The sequence below is a fragment of the Hyla sarda genome, chromosome 9, assembly GCF_029499605.1.
Source record: "Hyla sarda isolate aHylSar1 chromosome 9, aHylSar1.hap1, whole genome shotgun sequence".
Lineage (NCBI taxonomy): Eukaryota > Metazoa > Chordata > Amphibia > Anura > Hylidae > Hyla > Hyla sarda.
This window is the reverse complement of record NC_079197.1, coordinates 162524445-162541841: the sequence shown is the minus strand read 5'-3', so window position 1 is coordinate 162541841 and position 17397 is coordinate 162524445. Positions and strand designations below refer to the sequence as shown.

Genomic DNA, 17397 nt, shown 5'->3' with positions numbered 1-17397 from the left:
GAATATTACTTATTATTATCAGTATTAATATTATAACAGTTATATGCACCTTACTCTATACATTAAAGCAATGTTAGTATACTCACGTGTCTTCTTAAGCGTAAGGGGAAAAAAAGGAAGTTACAAGTAAAACACTAAACAGAACTAAACAGAAATACAAGAAGATTTTTGTAAGCGTTAAGCCAAATTGAAACAAGACAACCACCCTGGATTGTCAAATTACTCTTAGTTCCTCATTTCCCCTGTTCCCTGAACAGAAGGCAAATACTGTAATACTGTGTCCCAGACACGAAATTAAAGTAACTGTTATACTTACTGGAATCGAGACGTGGCCAGTGCCCCCCGGATCGACAATACCACACAAGGATATGGTTCTTACCGGTCCGGAGGATGACCCTCTCGACCCCGGACTGAGCCCCCAGCTGAAAGGTATTGCTGAATAATCTACTCAGTACCCCTGGTACTGGTTCTCTGTCTTTTCTGTACCCCTGGTACTAGGTCCAATTTGGCTTAAGGCTTGTACTGGCCAGGAGAGCGTCTTATCAGGTGTGAAAAAAATACATGCACACAAGATGCCGTCTAAGTACGCTCTGTTTTACTATTTGCCAACGTTCATATATATATACCATGTTGCTTAATAGTTACAAGTCAGCAGAACACAAGAACAGGATGTACGTGCACAACAGTTAGGAATCAGCAGTTGAGAAAACGAGAAGTACGGTACGAGCCTTGCGGTTACAAAAGGCAGAATTAAGATATACATCATACAAGATTACAGAATTATGATACACATCATACAAGATTACAGATCTGTATTATTCTATCAAGACTCTTGTACCCTTCAGATATATTTTATTATTGTTTTTTTTAAATAAAATATGTAGCAGCCTCCCATTGACTGTACCGGATATAACCCGTTACCGTTAAAGGGGTACTCCAGTGGAAAACTTATTTTTCTTTTTTTTTTTTTTTTTTTTTTAATCAACTTGTGCCAGAAAGTTAAAAAGATTTGTAAATTACTTCTATTAAAAAATCTTAATCCTTCCAGTACTTATTAGCGACTGTATCCTACAGAGGAAATTCTTTTCTTTTTGGATTTCTTTTCTGTGAAACGCGTTGCATGATGGGTGATTAAAGTTGATTCTACCCTCCGAGTGTGTCCAGCGCCTCCTGATGTCCGCCACCTCCTTGGAGGCTCCTTGTGTTCTTTGTGCATTTTAGGAACTGTCCAGAGCAGCATAGGTTTGCTATGGGGATTTTCTCCTACTCTGGACAGTTCCTGACATGGACAGAGGTGTCAGCAGAGAGCGCTGTGGTCGTGACAGAAAAGAAATGAACATAGTCCTGGAATTCCGCCAACGCTTGGAAAACACGTTGTGTAAATGGGCCCTTTTGGTACGTTCACACTGTGTCTTTTCTACAGCAGATTTTCTGCTGGAAAATAAATGACAAAATCTGCAGCAGAACATCTGCAGGATCAGAGCAGAAAGGTATGTAGCATTTGGGCAGTATTATAGCAGTGCTGCACAGTATAATGCAGTGTTTCCCAACCAGTGTGCCTCCAGTTGTTGCAAAACTACAACTCCCAGCATGCCCGGACAGCCAAAGGCTGTCCGGGCATGCTGGGAGTTGTAGTTTTGCAACAGCCGGAGGAACACTGGTTGGGAAACACTGTTATAATAGGAACAGTCATGAAAAGTGAATCCATGGCTTATTAAATAAGGAGGCGGTCATGTGACTCCTCCGTTTATATCATGTGACCACAGAACATAGTTTTATGCCATAGGACAGGAGCTGCTGGGTCACATGACACATTCTGATCATGTGACAGGTGCCCTCTTCAGCTGTTAGCAGGACACAGTCCAGATATGTGACCGGTAACTAGAGATGAGCGAACTTACAGTAAATTCGATTCGTCACGAACTTCTCGGCTCGGCAGTTGCTGACTTTTCCTGCATAAATTAGTTCAGCTTTCAGGTGCTCCGGTGGGCTGGAAAAGGTGGATACAGTCCTAGGAGACTCTTTCCTAGGACTGTATCCACCTTTTCCAGCCCACCGGAGCACCGGAAAGCTGAACTAATTTATGCAGGAAAAGTCAGCAACCACCGAGCTGAAAAGTTTGTGACGAATCGAATTTACTGTAAGTTCGCTCATCTCTACCGGTAACCGATGGTTACTAAGGAGCAGAAATGTACAGAGGCTGGAATGCTTTTTTTTTTTAACTAACTTTATAAACAACACGACAGCATCACCTAAAGACAGCCAGCCATGCTATAGAAGTAAATACCTCATAGGACAGGAGCTGCTGGGTCACATGACATATTCTGATCATGTGACAGGTGCCCTCTTCAGCTGTTAGCAGGACACAGTCCAGGTGTGTGACCTGTAACCGTTGGTTACTGAGGACCAGAACTTTACAGAGGCTGGAATGTTTTTTTGTTTTTTTTTGTTAACTAACTTTATAAACAACACGACAGCATCACCTAGAGACAGACGGCCATTCTATACAAGTAAATACCACACACTGTAGATAATAATTGAATCATAGTGTGTCCTTGGTCACATGTTTTCGTCCTATTCAGTGAGGTTCTGTTCACGCCATGTTTACAATGGCGGCAGAGCCGGACCTGTTTAATGGGATTGTCCCGCCAAAATTGGGACGGTATGTTACGCTTTTACAGGTTAGGAACGTATTAGGTGACATAACAAGGACTCGCTGACAGATGTCCCACAGACCAGAAGAGCTTGCAGCGCAGCTTTTACCAGCTGTCATTACATAGAACGTTACGGCGCTGATGCAAAGCGTACATTATATAGCGGTATATATAATTATAGGGTTGTCGGAATGCTGTGGTTGTGAAGTGATATGTTGTTAAGTATCGTGTAATGGCTGGATTTTGCTGTAAACGAATTCTGCACGAAGATGGTGACCTACACTTTAACCCTCTACTTACCGAGCCTGTTTGGGCCTTAAAGGGAAGCTGACACACTGAAACTGCCGTCCAAGCTGTAGGCCTCAGGTTATAGAGCAGGAGGAGCTGAGAAGATTGATATATAGTTTTGTGGGAGAAGATTTTAGAACAACTTTGATTCATGTAAATCTCTGCTCGTTCTGGGTTAAAGGGGTACTCCGGCCCTAAGACATCTTATTCCCTATCCAAAGGATAGGGGATAAGATGTCTGACCACGGGGGTCCAATCTTGCATTCGGCACCCACCTCTTTGAGCTCCACGCCACGCTACCAGCTCACAAACTGCCGGGTGCCGACCACGGGGCCGGAGTATCGTGACTTCACGACTCCGCCCCCGTGTGACGTTTTTTCCTCCTCACCTTTTAAAAATCATAACCCTTTCAATTTGGCACCTACAGACTCATATGATGCTTTTTTTTTTTGCGCCACCAATTCTACTTTGTAAGGACATTAGTCATTTTACCCAAAAATCTACGGCGAAACAAAAAAAAAAAAAAAAAAAATCATTATGCAAAAAAAAACAAAAAACTAAAACGTTTAAAAACGTCCTCTTCTTACCCCTATAACTTTTCTATTTTTCTGCATACGGGCTCATTTTTTGCGCCGTGATCTGAACTTTTTATCGGTACCATTTTTGTTTTGATCGGACTTTTTATAAATTTTTTATGGTATAAAAAGTGACCAAAAATATACTATTTTAGACGTTGGAATTTTTTTTACGTCTACGCCATTGACCGTGCGGTTACCACATATGTGTATATTTATATTTATTTACATAGTTTTTTAGATGGGAAAAGTGGGGTGATTCAAACTTTTATTAGGGAAGGGGTTATATCACATTTATTAACTATTTTTTTACACTTTTTTTTTTGCAATGTTATAGCCCCATAGGGCTATAACATAGCATTGCATTGATCAGTGTTATCGGTGCTCCACTGCTCCTGCCTGGATCTCAGGCACGGAGCAGTTAATCGATGATTGGACAACGAGGAGGCAGGTAGGGACCCTCCCTTGTGTCCTAACAGCTGATTGGGACACTGCAGTTTCCCCGTGGTGGTCCAGATCAGCCCGACTGAGCTGCCGGGAAGGTTTTACTTTCACTTTAGACACGGCGATCAACTTTGATTGCCGTGTCTGAAGGGTTAATTCCGGGCATCACCGCGATCAGTATTAGCCGCGGGTCCCGGCCGTTGATAGCCGCCGAGACCGACCCGATATGACGCGGGGTCACCGTGTGGGAGCAGGCACAGGACTTAAATCTACGTCCGGCGTCGTTAAGGGGTTTAAGACCTTCTTTTTCTTTCAATTTTTTTTATATTATTTTAAGAAGGCTGTCTGTGCATGCTGGGAGTTGTAGTTTTGAAACAGCTGGAGACACAATGGTTGGGAAACACTGATCTATATTATGAAATAATGCTGTAATCTTGCAGTTATCACCCTGGCTGCTTGGCCTAATAATAAGACTTCCAGTTTTGAAATAGTGAAAGCTCACATTCTACCCCTTACTGCACACTGACCTCTGCACAGGTCACAGAGCATGCTCACAACACTCTCCCATAGAAGTCAGTGAGTCAGCATCAGACTATGGTTTATGTGACTGCTGAAAAGGCTCACTCTCAATGCTGTTAAAGTGGTATTCCCATCTGGACTTTTATGGCATCTCCACAGGATGTCCTATAAATGACAGATAGATTCAGGCCCAAGCTCCCCATACAATCTCAAGATGAGGTGGCCCAGATGGGAATACCCTTTTAACACAGCAGAGTGTGTGTTATGGATGCCCCAAAATAATTAAGGAAATGTACAGTCACAAAATATAAACAAATCGGGGAAAAAATTTAATATATTTCAGCATCTGGCTGAAGTAATTAAAAAACAAAAGTGGGCAACACATTCCCTTTAACCACAAAAAACATTTGGAGAACTGGGTCAGTGGCTTGTATGATTGACAGGGTGTTGTGACTGAAATAGAGTTTGTGACACCAGGGTAGTGTTAACCAATAGAGAGGAGACTAGAGATTTAGAAAAATTTGATTCGGCCGTTTCGCCAAATTTTCTGAAAAAATTTGGTTTGATCCGGCTATTTCCGGGCTACAGAGAGCCTCAATAGGGGTGCAAATCACTTTGCCTTGCTGTAGGGAGTGTGCTGTGTTAGTGAAATAATACTGTTATTCAGTATGACATGCAGATTACAGGCTTCGCTATTAGAATCACTGCCGCAGAGCGGCACAATGACAGAGCCTGGTAATTGGAATGAGCAAACTTTATATCCTTTTTTTAAGCACCCATTTGAGGGCGAGTCTGGTGCCAACAGCTGCGGTAATTCGAGCTCCAATAGTGTATAATTTCTGCAGTGAATAAGTTGCTGCAGTGAAAAAGCTCGTACTTGTATCGTAAAATTTAGCTGGTGGTCCACCTCGAGGCCAGCTACCGCCTGTCCCAGCCCCTGCCTCTTAGCACATCCCCATGCTCATGACTGAGTGTCCACTTGAAAAGGAAGGGACTACAGCACCAGCAACTTGGACAGGAGCACATTCAGCTTCTGCACCATTGGATGAGTGGATGAATACTGCTATAAGTTGCTGCAGTGAAAAAGCTTGTACTTGTATCTTAAAATCGAGGTGGTGGCCCGCCTCGAGGCCACTGACCGCCTGTCACAGCCCCTGCCTCTCAGCGACCCCCCCCCCATGCTCATGACTGAGTGTCCCGGGTGCCCGAAGCGTCTACTTTGAAAAAATACTGTCAAACTACAGTACAAGATCAATATAACAAGGAGATCACATGGCGGCACAATGAAAGAGCCTAGAGGTGGCAGCAGCATGCTGAGACCATAGGGCAGCACTATGATAGAGCCTGGATGTGGCAGCAGTATGAGGAGACCATATGGCGGCACAATGACAGTCTGGAGGTGGCGGCAGCCTATGTAGACCGCAGAGCGGCACAGTGACATACACTTTATGCAGGTTAACAGTATGGTACTTTAACAGTATGGTACTAAGTAATAAATAAGCACTTTATACAATATAAACAACATATATTGGCATAAGACATAGAACAATAAATGCAAAATTAAATAAATCCTCATTTAAAGAAAGTAGGGTCCAGATAAAACAACACTTAAAACCCTTTACTTATCCGCTGCTATATACTCCATAGGAAGTTGTGTAATTCTTTCCAGTCTGACCACAGTGCTCTCTGCTTCCACCTCTGTCCATGTCAGTGTGGCGCGCCACGGGGGTGCGATGTGGGGTTTATGGGGCAGATGTTGTAGCCCAGGGGCAAATGGTGTTAACCCTTAAATGTTCGTGATGCCAGGGCATGGTTTTAACCGAGAACCACCCGAACGGTAGCACCACTAATCCTAGTTAGGCAGGGCAAATAAGAGATCAAGGTCAGGTCATGGTGAACGGTAGGTTTACTGAGGTAGACAGATGGTAACAGTCTTTACAGCTAGGCCAGGATCCCAGAGAGGTGACCAGTAACACAGGGGACCTCGCAGCTTGCTGGGACTTGCAGTGACTTTGACAGACTTTAGCACAGCCACGCTGACTATGATAGACTTGACTTAACTGGAGATAGTGACAGCAGACAGAGATGACTTGACTTACTGACTTGTGGCTGTAATTTAGGCTTGAGGCCTCCAGATGTGCTGGACACTGGTTCTGAGACATCTGGACTGGACTTGACCTCAGCAGAAAGTGAAACACAAGAGAGATTGTAATACCTCCCCCTCTTATAAAGGGGGCTGAGCAAGGAGCCCATAGGCCAACTGCGGGTCATCTGGTCACCTGGTGCTCTCTGGGTAACCAAACATGTGACTTTAACATGTGACAACCATTATCATGTGACTAACAACCATGTGACCATATCAAAGGTCCTTTACATTCAATGTAAATCAATTGACCAAAAGATCACCAAAAAAGGTGATCCACTAATCCCCTATATTTCCCATATATTAAAATACTATAATCTTTATTAATACAAAAACACCAAAGAACTTATGGGTTAAAAGTATCAGCGTATCTCTCTTCCCATAGTATTAGTCATTTGAGTGCCATTCTGGCATCACTGTATCTCAATCTATCCGTGCGCATCTGCAGTATGTGCACTATGAGGGAAGAGTGTGCACTGTATTTTAAAACCTACTCGCGGCCCCCCTCTGTTACATTCAATGTACAACTAATTACATTATGGGGGTACACTGCTGGCAAGCCCTGGGGATGTGAAGGGACTCAAGCTGATAGAACTGTGGGATGCATATCCCGTACCGGGACATCACATCAGGAACTGCCCAGAGCAGGAGAAATTCACCATAGCAAGCCTCTTACTCTAGACAGTTCCTGACACAGACAGAGGTGGGAGCAGAGAGCACTGTGGTCAGACTGGAAAGAACTATATAACTTTCATTCAGCAGCAGCTGAGAAGGACTGGAAGGATTAAAGGGGTTATCCAGGAAGTTAAACAGATTTGTAAATTACTTCTATTAAAAAATCTTAATCCTTTCAGTACTTCCTGAAGTTGAGTTGTTCTTTTCTAAGTGCTCTCTGATGACACCTGTCTTGGGAACTGTCCAGAATAGAAGCAAATCCCCATAGCAAACCTCTTCCACTCTGTGCAGTTCCCGAGACAGACAGAGATGTCAGCAGAGAGCACTGTTGTCAGACAGAAAAGAAAAACTCAACTTCAGCAGCTGATAATTATTAGAAGGATTAAGATTTTTTTATAGAAGTCATTTACCAATCTCTTTAACTTTCTGGGGCCAGTTGATATATAAAAATATTTTTTTTCCTGAAATACCCTTTTAAGGTTTTTGAATATGTGGTAGCAACAGGGTGTTAGGAGAAATACCTTATCACTTTGTGATGCCAGGGCACTGTTATCCTATACACGGTCCGAGATTGGAGACAGCTTCTCCTGGGCCAGACATGGGGAGTAAATGAACTGTCTTTACTGATTAGGGTGCAGATAGTTAGTTTTGGGTGAGAGGATGGAGTGTAACCCCTTTGGAGCCCTGTTGCCTTGCTGGGACTTATGGTGCTTTCATTGAACAGATTAATACTGACTTGTGAGATGGGTAGATGAATCCTGGTAGGTAGGGTTCTGTAAAGGTATTGCAGCCTTCTCCACCAGGGCATGAACTTCCACCGTACGGGAGATCCTTGCAGAATGACCAGATGAAGTAGATTTGAGCTAGGCCTTCCCTCAGAGCACACAACCCACTTAACCCCTTAAGGACTGGGACATTTTTCATTTTTGCACTTTCGTTACTTCCTCCTCACCTCCTAAAAATCATAACACTTTCAAATTTTGCACCTACAGACCCATATGAGGGCTTTTTTTTTTGCGCCACCAATTTTTACTTTGTAATCAGTCATTTCACCACAAAATCTACGGTGAAACCAGTAAAAAAAATACTTCTGGGGAAAAATTGGAAAAAAAATGCTATTTTGTAACTTTTGGGGGCTTCTGATTCTATACAGTGTACTTTTCGGTAAAAATGACACCTTACCTAAAAAAATTATAACTACATGCCCCAAAATTTGCATGTTGAAAATTGTCATCTTCTGACCCTTATAACTTTTTTATTTTTCCGTATACAGGGATGTGTGAGGGCTCATTTTTTGTGCTGTCATCTGAAGTTTATATCGGTACCATGTTTCTTTTTTGGACTTTTTGATCGCTTTTTATAAAATTCTTTTAGGGTATACAAAGTGACCAAAAATATGCAATTTCAGACTTTGGTATTTTTTTTTATGTAAACGCCATTGACTATCCAGTGTAATTAACATTACATTTTTATAGTTCGGACATTTTCGCACGCGGTGAAACCACATATGTTTATTTTTATTATGTTTATTTATTTTTTTATATGGAATTTGGGAGGGGGGTGATTTAAACTTTTAATATGGAAGGGGTTAATGGGTGTTTTTTTAAACATATTTTAAACTTTTTTTTTACACTTTATTGGTCCCCTTAGGAGACTTTTATTACGTTCCTCATACAGATCAATGAACTACATTGATCTGTATGCTCTGTGGTCGATTGATAAAGCCTGTTTCAGCCAGGTTCAAGGGGGGGCGATCCACCCCACTGGACCACCAGGGACTGGTTAAAGGTCCCTTTAGACACCTCTGTCAACTTTGACAGATCTAAAGTGTTAATAGCCGTCTGCATGTCGGCTAGTAACGGCAGACCCCGGCTACAAGAATCAGCTGGGGGCCGACCGGTATGGCGTGAGCGCGAGTCAGGAGCCTGCGCCATACACCGGTTGCCGTTGTAGGACGAGCTGGTTTGTCCTTTGACGGCAACAGGTTAACCACACTGTGGCTCAACAGTAACTAAACTCTGAACTCGAGCAACTCCCCCCCCCCCCCCCCCCTCACTACACTGTATGGGTGAGAGTTTAGGGGTTCCCATTGGCAGGCAGGGTCACATGGGGTTTGCTGCTCTCTCTTAAGGGTACAGTAACACATTAATAAGATATATACAGATAACAGCAGTTGAATTAATTAGAAAATTATATTACTTTTCAACAAAGTGCATACATAATTAACGATACAATAAGTTCTTTGGTAGGTCCAACACCCTGTGCTGCAAAGCTGCCCAAAGCAGTCCGAATCCACAGGACAGCCATTGGTGCTGGGACACCACCAATAGATATAATCTACAAATCTATAGAAATTTCGGGCACCAGTTGATATGAAAACATTTTTTTCCTCCAGAGTACCCCTTTAATGCATTACTGCCACAATATTGCTTCTAGCATTAGAAAGTTTACTTGTGTTTTCAATAAAATCCATACATAGATTTAACAAGACACTCGTCAGATTGTTGCCTAATTCCAGGTAGAGATGCCCAGAGGACCGGAGAAATAGACCCAAGATGAGCAGTAACATTAACAGTAAGAAATCTAGAGAGGGAAATTATATGTTCAGTGTTATAATGGGATTTAATGAGTCTGGAGACACTTCAGGGAATTGTGCAATAAAGGCGAGACTCCACTTTTGCAGGAACTTAAACAAGATCCTACTGTGTGTAGTCCTCAGCTATGTGCGCCCCTTCCATTGTTACAGAAGGTCCACACATGGAGCTGTAGAGGATGCAGAGATAGCACTCACACTGGGGCCTGGAGCCCCAAACATTAAAGGGGAATTGACAGACAAATCAATCCACTAACCTGAATATACAGGTCGTTAGTGTGGGGAATCCTGAGTAAAATTATGTATTCCTTACCCCAATCCGTTCAGCTCTTTCTCAATCTTGCTAAATGCAAATTAACCCCTTAACGACGCAGGACGTAAATGTACGTCCTGGTGATGTGGTACTTAACGCACCAGGACGTACATTTACGTCCTGAGCATAACCGTGGGTAGGGGATAAGATGCCAGGGGCGGAGTTCTCCTTTAAGGGGTACTCCAGTGGAAAAAAAATTTTTTTTAATCAGCTGGTGCCACGAAGTTAAACAGATTTGTAAATTACTTCTATTTAAAAAAATCTTAATCCTTCAAGGATTTATCAGCTGCTGTATGCTCCACAGGAAGTTGTATTTCTTTCTGGATTTCTTTTCTGTCTGACCACAGTGCTCTCTGCTGACACCTCTGTCCTTATAAGGAACTGTCCAGAGCAGGACAGGTTTTCTATAGGGATTTGCTTTTACTCTGGACAGTTCCTGACATAGACAGAGGTGTCAGACTGAAAAGAATTCCAGAAAGAAATACAACTTCCTGTGGAGCATACAGCAGCTGATAAATACTGGAAGGATTAAGATAATAGAAGTAAATTTAAATAGAAGTAATTTACAAATCTGTTTAACTTTCTGGCATCAGCCGATTTTAAAAATATTGTTTCCCACCGGAGTACCCCTTTAACTCCTACCTGCACTGGAGGCAGGTCTGAAGACTATCTGCACCTTTGATGCCATCCCCTGGGTCCTGCTCACGCTGCCCTGATCATCAAGGAAACAAATAATAAACAAAAAGAAGTGACTAAAAACAGGAATTTATTGGATCAGTTAAAAACCACCAACTAAGGCAAACGTGATCGCCTACACCAAAAGATAAATGATATACTCCAATATAAAAATGAAAATTTCGGCGGTGATAGTCCTCACATGATTATCACAAAAATACATAATCCATAACAGCCATACCATGAGAGACAGAAATTATTAAATAACACACCACACGCTGTCTAATGTATTCAAAAATTGGCATCAACCTTTTCTCTCAACGTGTTTCTCCTGGTGGTGCTACCAGTGTCATCAGGAGAGATAGTAATATGATGACCAGGTATATCAAACAGGCTCACCTAGAGGTCACCCTGTGGCCGTGACCTCTATCAAATTGCACTGGGGTAATAGGGCACTGTAAACATAATACACTGTAGGAAAATATTGCACATGTCCATTGTAAACAATATTTAAACTATTGCACTAGGGTATTGCACTGATAGTTATTGCACATACATGTATTGCACATTCAGTATAGAAAATTGCACAAGTTTAAAGGGGTACTCCCGTGGAAAACTTTTTTTTTTTATCAACTGGTGCCAGAAAGTTAAACAGATTTGTAAATTACTTCTATTAAAAAATCTTAAAGGGGTACTCCGGCGCTTAGACATCTTATCCCCTATCCAAAGGATAGGGGATAAGATGCCTGATCGCGGTGGTCCCGCCACTGGGGACCCCCGTGATCTTGCATGCCGCACCCCGTTAGAATCAGTCCCCAGAGCGTGTTCGCTCCGGGTCTGATTACTGGCGATCATGGGGACGGAGCAAAGTGACGTCACGGCTCCGCCCCGTGTGATGTCATGCTCCACCCCCTCAATGCAAGCCTATGGGAGGGGGCGTGACAGCTGGGACGTCACTATGCTCCGTCCTCGTGGTGGAGATGAACTCAGCCTGAGGACCTTCAGCGGTTCCGGAAGCCGCTAAAGGTGGGTGCTGCATGGTAGATAGGGAATAAGGGATAAGATGTCTAGGGGCTGAGTACCCCTTTAACCCCTTAACGACGCAGGACGTATATTTACGTCATGCGCCGACTCCCGCGATATGAAGCCGATCGACGAATGACTGCTCCGTGCCTGAGATCCAGGCAGGAGCAGTCAAGCGTCGATAATGCTGATCACAGGCGCAGGGGCGGACATATCACTTGTTCAGCCGGTTCTGCTGCACAGGGGCCCAGCGTGTTAGGGGGCCCACCTAGTAGCCCAGGTCACAGCCTGGGCCTCACAGTCTGGGCCCCTGCAGGGCCCCCTGCCAGTACTTCATACTCTATGCTGCAGCAACAGGTCCCGGACCTGCCGCTGACAGCAGTAATTTACCTCGGCCGGAAGAGATGGGAACAGACGTGCCCCGTGCAGGCACGCACGTCTGTTCCAAGCCCCTGATGTCACGTGTCATGGCCTCTGACCCCGGCAGAAGCGACAGGAGCAGCAAACCCTCCCGCCTCACAGCCGCATCACTGAACAGATAAGGTGAGGAGAGCGACGGTCGGGTGCAGGGCGGTGGGGGGAGGGGATTGTAATGATGATGAAGAGGACAGGAGGGGTGTTGAAGAGGTTGGTGGTGTAATGATAAGGAGTATTGGGGGTCTGGAAGAGCGTAGTGTTGATAAGGAGAACCAGAGGGGGGGGGGTCAGGGGTGTAGTGATTAGGGGGTTTAATGTTGATGAGAAGGACTGGGGGGTGTCAGCTGTGTAATATTGATGAGGTGCTTAAGGTATATGAGGTGATGAGGAGACTGAGGATGGAGTGTATGGGGTGAAGAGGATGGAGTGCATGGGGTGTATGGGGTGAAGAGGATGGAGTGCATGGGGTGTATGGGGTGAAGAGGATGGAGTGCATGGGGTGTATGGGGTGATGAGGAGACTGAGGATGGAGTGCATGGGGTGATGAGGAGACTGAGGATGGAGTGCATGGGGTGTATGTGGTGATTAGGAGACTGAGGATGGAGTGCGTGGGGTGTATGGGGTGATTAGGAGACTGAGGATGGGGTGATGAGGAGACTGAGGATGGAGTGCGTGGGGTGTATGGGGTGATGAGGAGACTGAGGATGGAGTGCATGGGGTGATGAGGAGACTGAGGATGGAGTGCGTGGGGTGTATGGGGTGATGAGGAGACTGAGGATGGAGTGCATGGGGTGATGAGGAGACTGAGGATGGAGTGCATGGGGTGATGAGGAGACTGAGGATGGAGTGCATTGGGTGATGAGGAGACTGAGGATGGGGTGTATGTGGTGATTAGGAGACTGAGGATGGAGTGCATGGGATGATGAGGAGACTGAGGATGGAGTGCATGGGGTGTATGTGGTGATTAGGAGACTGAGGATGGAGTGCGTGGGGTGTATGGGGTGATTAGGAGACTGAGGATGGGGTGATGAGGAGACTGAGGATGGAGTGCGTGGGGTGTATGGGGTGATGAGGAGACTGAGGATGGAGTGCATGGGGTGATGAGGAGACTGAGGATGGAGTGCGTGGGGTGATGAGGAGACTGAGGATGGAGTGCGTGGGGTGATGAGGAGACTGAGGATGGAGTGCGTGGGGTGTATGGGGTGATGAGGAGACTGAGGATGGAGTGCGTGGGGTGTATGGGGTGATGAGGAGACTGAGGATGGGGTGCATGTGGTGATGAGGAGACTGAGGATGGAGTGCGTGGGGTGTATGGGGTGATGAGGAGACTGAGGATGGGGTGCGTGAGTTGTATGGGGTGATGAGGAGACTGAGGATGGGGTGTATGGGGTGATGAGGAGACTGAGGATGGGGTGATGAGGAGACTGAGGATGGAGTGCATGGATTGTATGGGGTGATGAGGATGGAGTGCATGGGGTGTATGGGGTGATGAGGAGACTGAGGGTGGAATGCATGGGGTGATGAGGAGACTGAGGATGGAGTGCATGGGGTGATGAGGAGACTGAAGATGGAGTGCATGGGGTGATGAGGAGACTGAAGATGGAGTGCATGGGGTGATGAGGAGACTGAGGATGGAGTGCATGGGGTGTATGGGGTGATGAGGAGACTGAGGGTGGAGTGCATGGGGTGTGTGGGGTGATGAGACTGAGGATGGGGTGCGTGGGGTGTATGGGGTGATGAGGAGACTGAAGATGGGGTGTGTGGGGTGTATGGGGTGATGAGGAGACTGAAGATGGGGTGTGTGGGGTGTATGGGGTGATGAGACTGAGGATGGGGTGCGTGGGGTGTATGGGGTGATGAGGAGACTGAGTATGGGGTATATGGGGGTGATGAGGAGACTGAGGATAGAGTGCATGGGGTGATGAGGAGACCGAGGATGGAGTGTGTGGGGTGTATGGGGTGATGAGAAGACCGAGGGTGGGTTGTGTGGGGTGTATGGGGTGATGAGACTGAGGATGGGGTGCGTGGGGTGTATGGGGGGTGATGATTAGACTGAGGATGGGTTGTGTGGGGTGTATGGGGGGATGAGACTGAGGATGGGGTGCTTGGGGTGTATGGGGTGATGAGGAGACTGAGGATCGAGTGCTTGGGGTGTATGGGGTGATTCAGTGGTGTATAGTGGTTGGCAGTATTATATTAATAGAGGCAGTATTATATTCAGGGGTACAGTATTTGGCAGTATTATATTCGGGGGTACAGTGGTCGGCAGTATTATATTCAGGGGTACAGTGGTTGGCAGTATTATATTCAGGGGTACAGTGGTTGGCAGTATTATATTCAGGGGTACAGTGGTTGGCAGTATTATATTCAGGGTACAGTGGTTGGCAGTATTATATTAATAGAGTACAGTGGTTGGCAGTATTATATTCAGGGGTACAGTATTTGGCAGTACTATATTCGGGGGTACAGTGGTTGGCAGTATTATATTCAGGGGTACAGTGGTTGGCAGTATTATATTCAGGGGTACAGTGGTTGGCAGTATTATATTCAGGGGTACAGTGGTTGGCAGTATTATATTCAGGGTACAGTGGTTGGCAGTATTATATTAATAGAGTACAGTGGTTGGCAGTATTATATTCAGGGGTACAGTATTTGGCAGTACTATATTCGGGGGTACAGTGGTTGGCAGTATTATATTCAGGGGTACAGAGGTTGGCAGTATTCAGGGGGTACAGTGGTTGGCAGTATTATATTCAGGGGGTACAGTATTTGGCAAGGTTATAATGATTATTGTCATCATACAGAGGATGAGGATCTACTGACAAATTAAGGAACCAATGATGTCCGGTGTCAGACTCTGCAGAGAAGATGGAAGAAATCCTGGTGTCTGGACCAGATGAAGAAGAAAAGTAAAGACAACAGAGAAGACGTCACTCAGGTCAGTGATATCATTGTGTATTTTCCTAACTGTCCCATCAGAGCTGTAGTCACTTCAGACATGATGGGAGTTGCAGCTTTCCAACATCTGGGGAGCCACTTGAACCAAGGTGATTGGTGGGGTCCCATGAGTCAGACCCCCACCATAAAAATGGGCTGTTTATTTTAAAATGCCTGGGCCTATTTTTGGTCCCAGTCTGGCCCTGCCTGTAAGTCACTTCTATCACTAAGGATAAGAAGGCAAGGAACATGGGGTTGCCAAGGGGTGTCGTGCTAAGTCCAGGGGTGTGAATGTAAAGGGGAGCACTGCCCTCTGCCTCCCAGCTAGATACGGGTCAGGCTGACCCATGGGAGTACTCACTGGGCCACACACTGAGAGGGACAGGGGCCACCCGCAGCTCACCTCAGGAGCCGTTCCATCCACCTGTGGTGGAATTGGCAAGTGGCGACACTACACGGGCGGGGTAAGTGGAGGCCCTCCGGTGGGGTCTAGGTACATGAGGGGGCACAGTGCTGGGAGGGGGGGGGGCCCAGGCACACTCTTTGCACAGGGGCCCTCTGCTGTCTGTGTCCGCCCCTGCACAGGCGTGTTAATACACGCCTGTGATCAGGATGCGAGATCAGTGTGTGCAGTGTTATAGGTCCCTATGGGACCTATAACACTGCAAAAAAAAAGTAAAAAAAAAGTGTTAATAAAGGTCATTTAACCCCTTCCCTAATAAAAGTTTGAATCACCCCCCTTTTCCCATAAGAAAAATAAAACAGTGTAAAAAAAAATAAATAAATAAACATATGTGGTATCGCCGCGTGCGTAAATGTCCGAACTATAAAAATATATCATTAATTAAGCCGTACGGTCAATGGCGTACGCGCAAAAAAATTCCAAAGTCCAAAAAAGCGTATTTTGGTAACTTTTTATAACATTAAAAAATGAATAAAAAGTGATCAAAAAGTCAAATCAAAACAAAAATCATACCGATAAAAACTTCAGATCACGGCGCAAAAAATGAGTCCTCATACCGCCCTGTACGTGGAAAAATTAAAAAGTTATAGGGGTCAGAAGATGACATTTTTAAACGTATACATTTTCCTGCATGTAGTTATGATTTTTTCCAGAAGTGCGACAAAATCAAACCTATATAAGTAGGGTATCATTTTAACCGTATGGACCTACAGAATAATGATATGGTGTAATTTTTACCGAAATATGCACTGCGTAGAAACGGAAGCCCCCAAAAGTTACAAAATGGCATTTTTTTTTCGATTTTGTCGCACAATGATTTTTTTTTCCGTTTTGCCGTGCATTTTTGGGTAAAATGACTAATGTCACTGCAAAGTAGAATTGGCGACGCAAAAAATAAGCCATAATATGGATTTTTAGGTGGAAAATTGAAAGGGTTATGATTTTTTAAAGGTAAGGAGGAAAAAACGAAAGTGCAAAAACGGAAAAACCCTGAGTCCTTAAGGGGTTAATCTTTCCAGTACTTTTTTGGGTCTGTATACTACAGAGAAAATTGTTTTCTTTTTGGAACACAGAGCTCTCTGCTGACATCAAGACCACAGTGCTCTCTGCTGACGTCACGAGCACAGTGCTCTCTGCTGACACCTCTGTCCATTTTAGGAACTGACCAGAGCAGCATATGTTTGCTATGGGAATTTTCTCCTACTCTGGACAGTTCTTAATACGGACAGAGATGTCAGCAGAGAGCACTGTGATCATGATGTCGGCAGAGAGCTCTGTGTTCCAAAAAGAAAACCATTTCCTCTGTAGTATTCAGCAGCTAATAAGTACTGGAAGGATTAAGATTTTTTAATAGAAGTAATTTACAAATCTGTTTAACTTTCTGGCACCAGTTTATAAAAAAATAAATAAAAATACGTTTTCCACGGGAGTACCCCTTTAAGTAGTACCGCAGGTTATTGCACATATACTTGTTGCACAGTGCCCCACTGGGTTCCAGCTAGTGTCGCCGGTCACCCAGTACTCACGGTTTTACCCCTCTGCTACGTTTCTCAGTGGAGCCTCTGGAGTATAAGCAGCATCCTGGCTAGCCCGTCTGTTCCCGGCTGTAGCAGAACCCGACTGTGAACTGCGCACTTTTATCCACGCCGCGCCGGGCGGCTACTGACGTCACCATATG

General features: G+C 44.9%; 1 protein-coding gene across 6 annotated transcripts in view; it reads left to right on the top strand.

Moving 5' to 3' along the window:
- MSH5 (mutS homolog 5) overlaps positions 1-17397 on the top strand; it is a 113508-nt gene that overhangs the window by 22371 nt on the left and 73740 nt on the right. The window contains exon 1 of one of the 6 annotated variants that reach the window (XM_056540522.1): positions 2325-2374. The exons of 1 other annotated variant lie outside the window; for it this stretch is intronic. The gene's annotated coding sequence lies outside the window, so the exon portion shown is untranslated. Of the gene's footprint in view, positions 1-2324; positions 2375-2447; positions 2511-2635; positions 2663-9793; positions 9873-15129; positions 15258-17397 lie in introns of those variants that run through there. 4 more of the 6 variants (XM_056540521.1, XM_056540527.1, XM_056540523.1 and 1 more) reach the window with 4 other exon arrangements.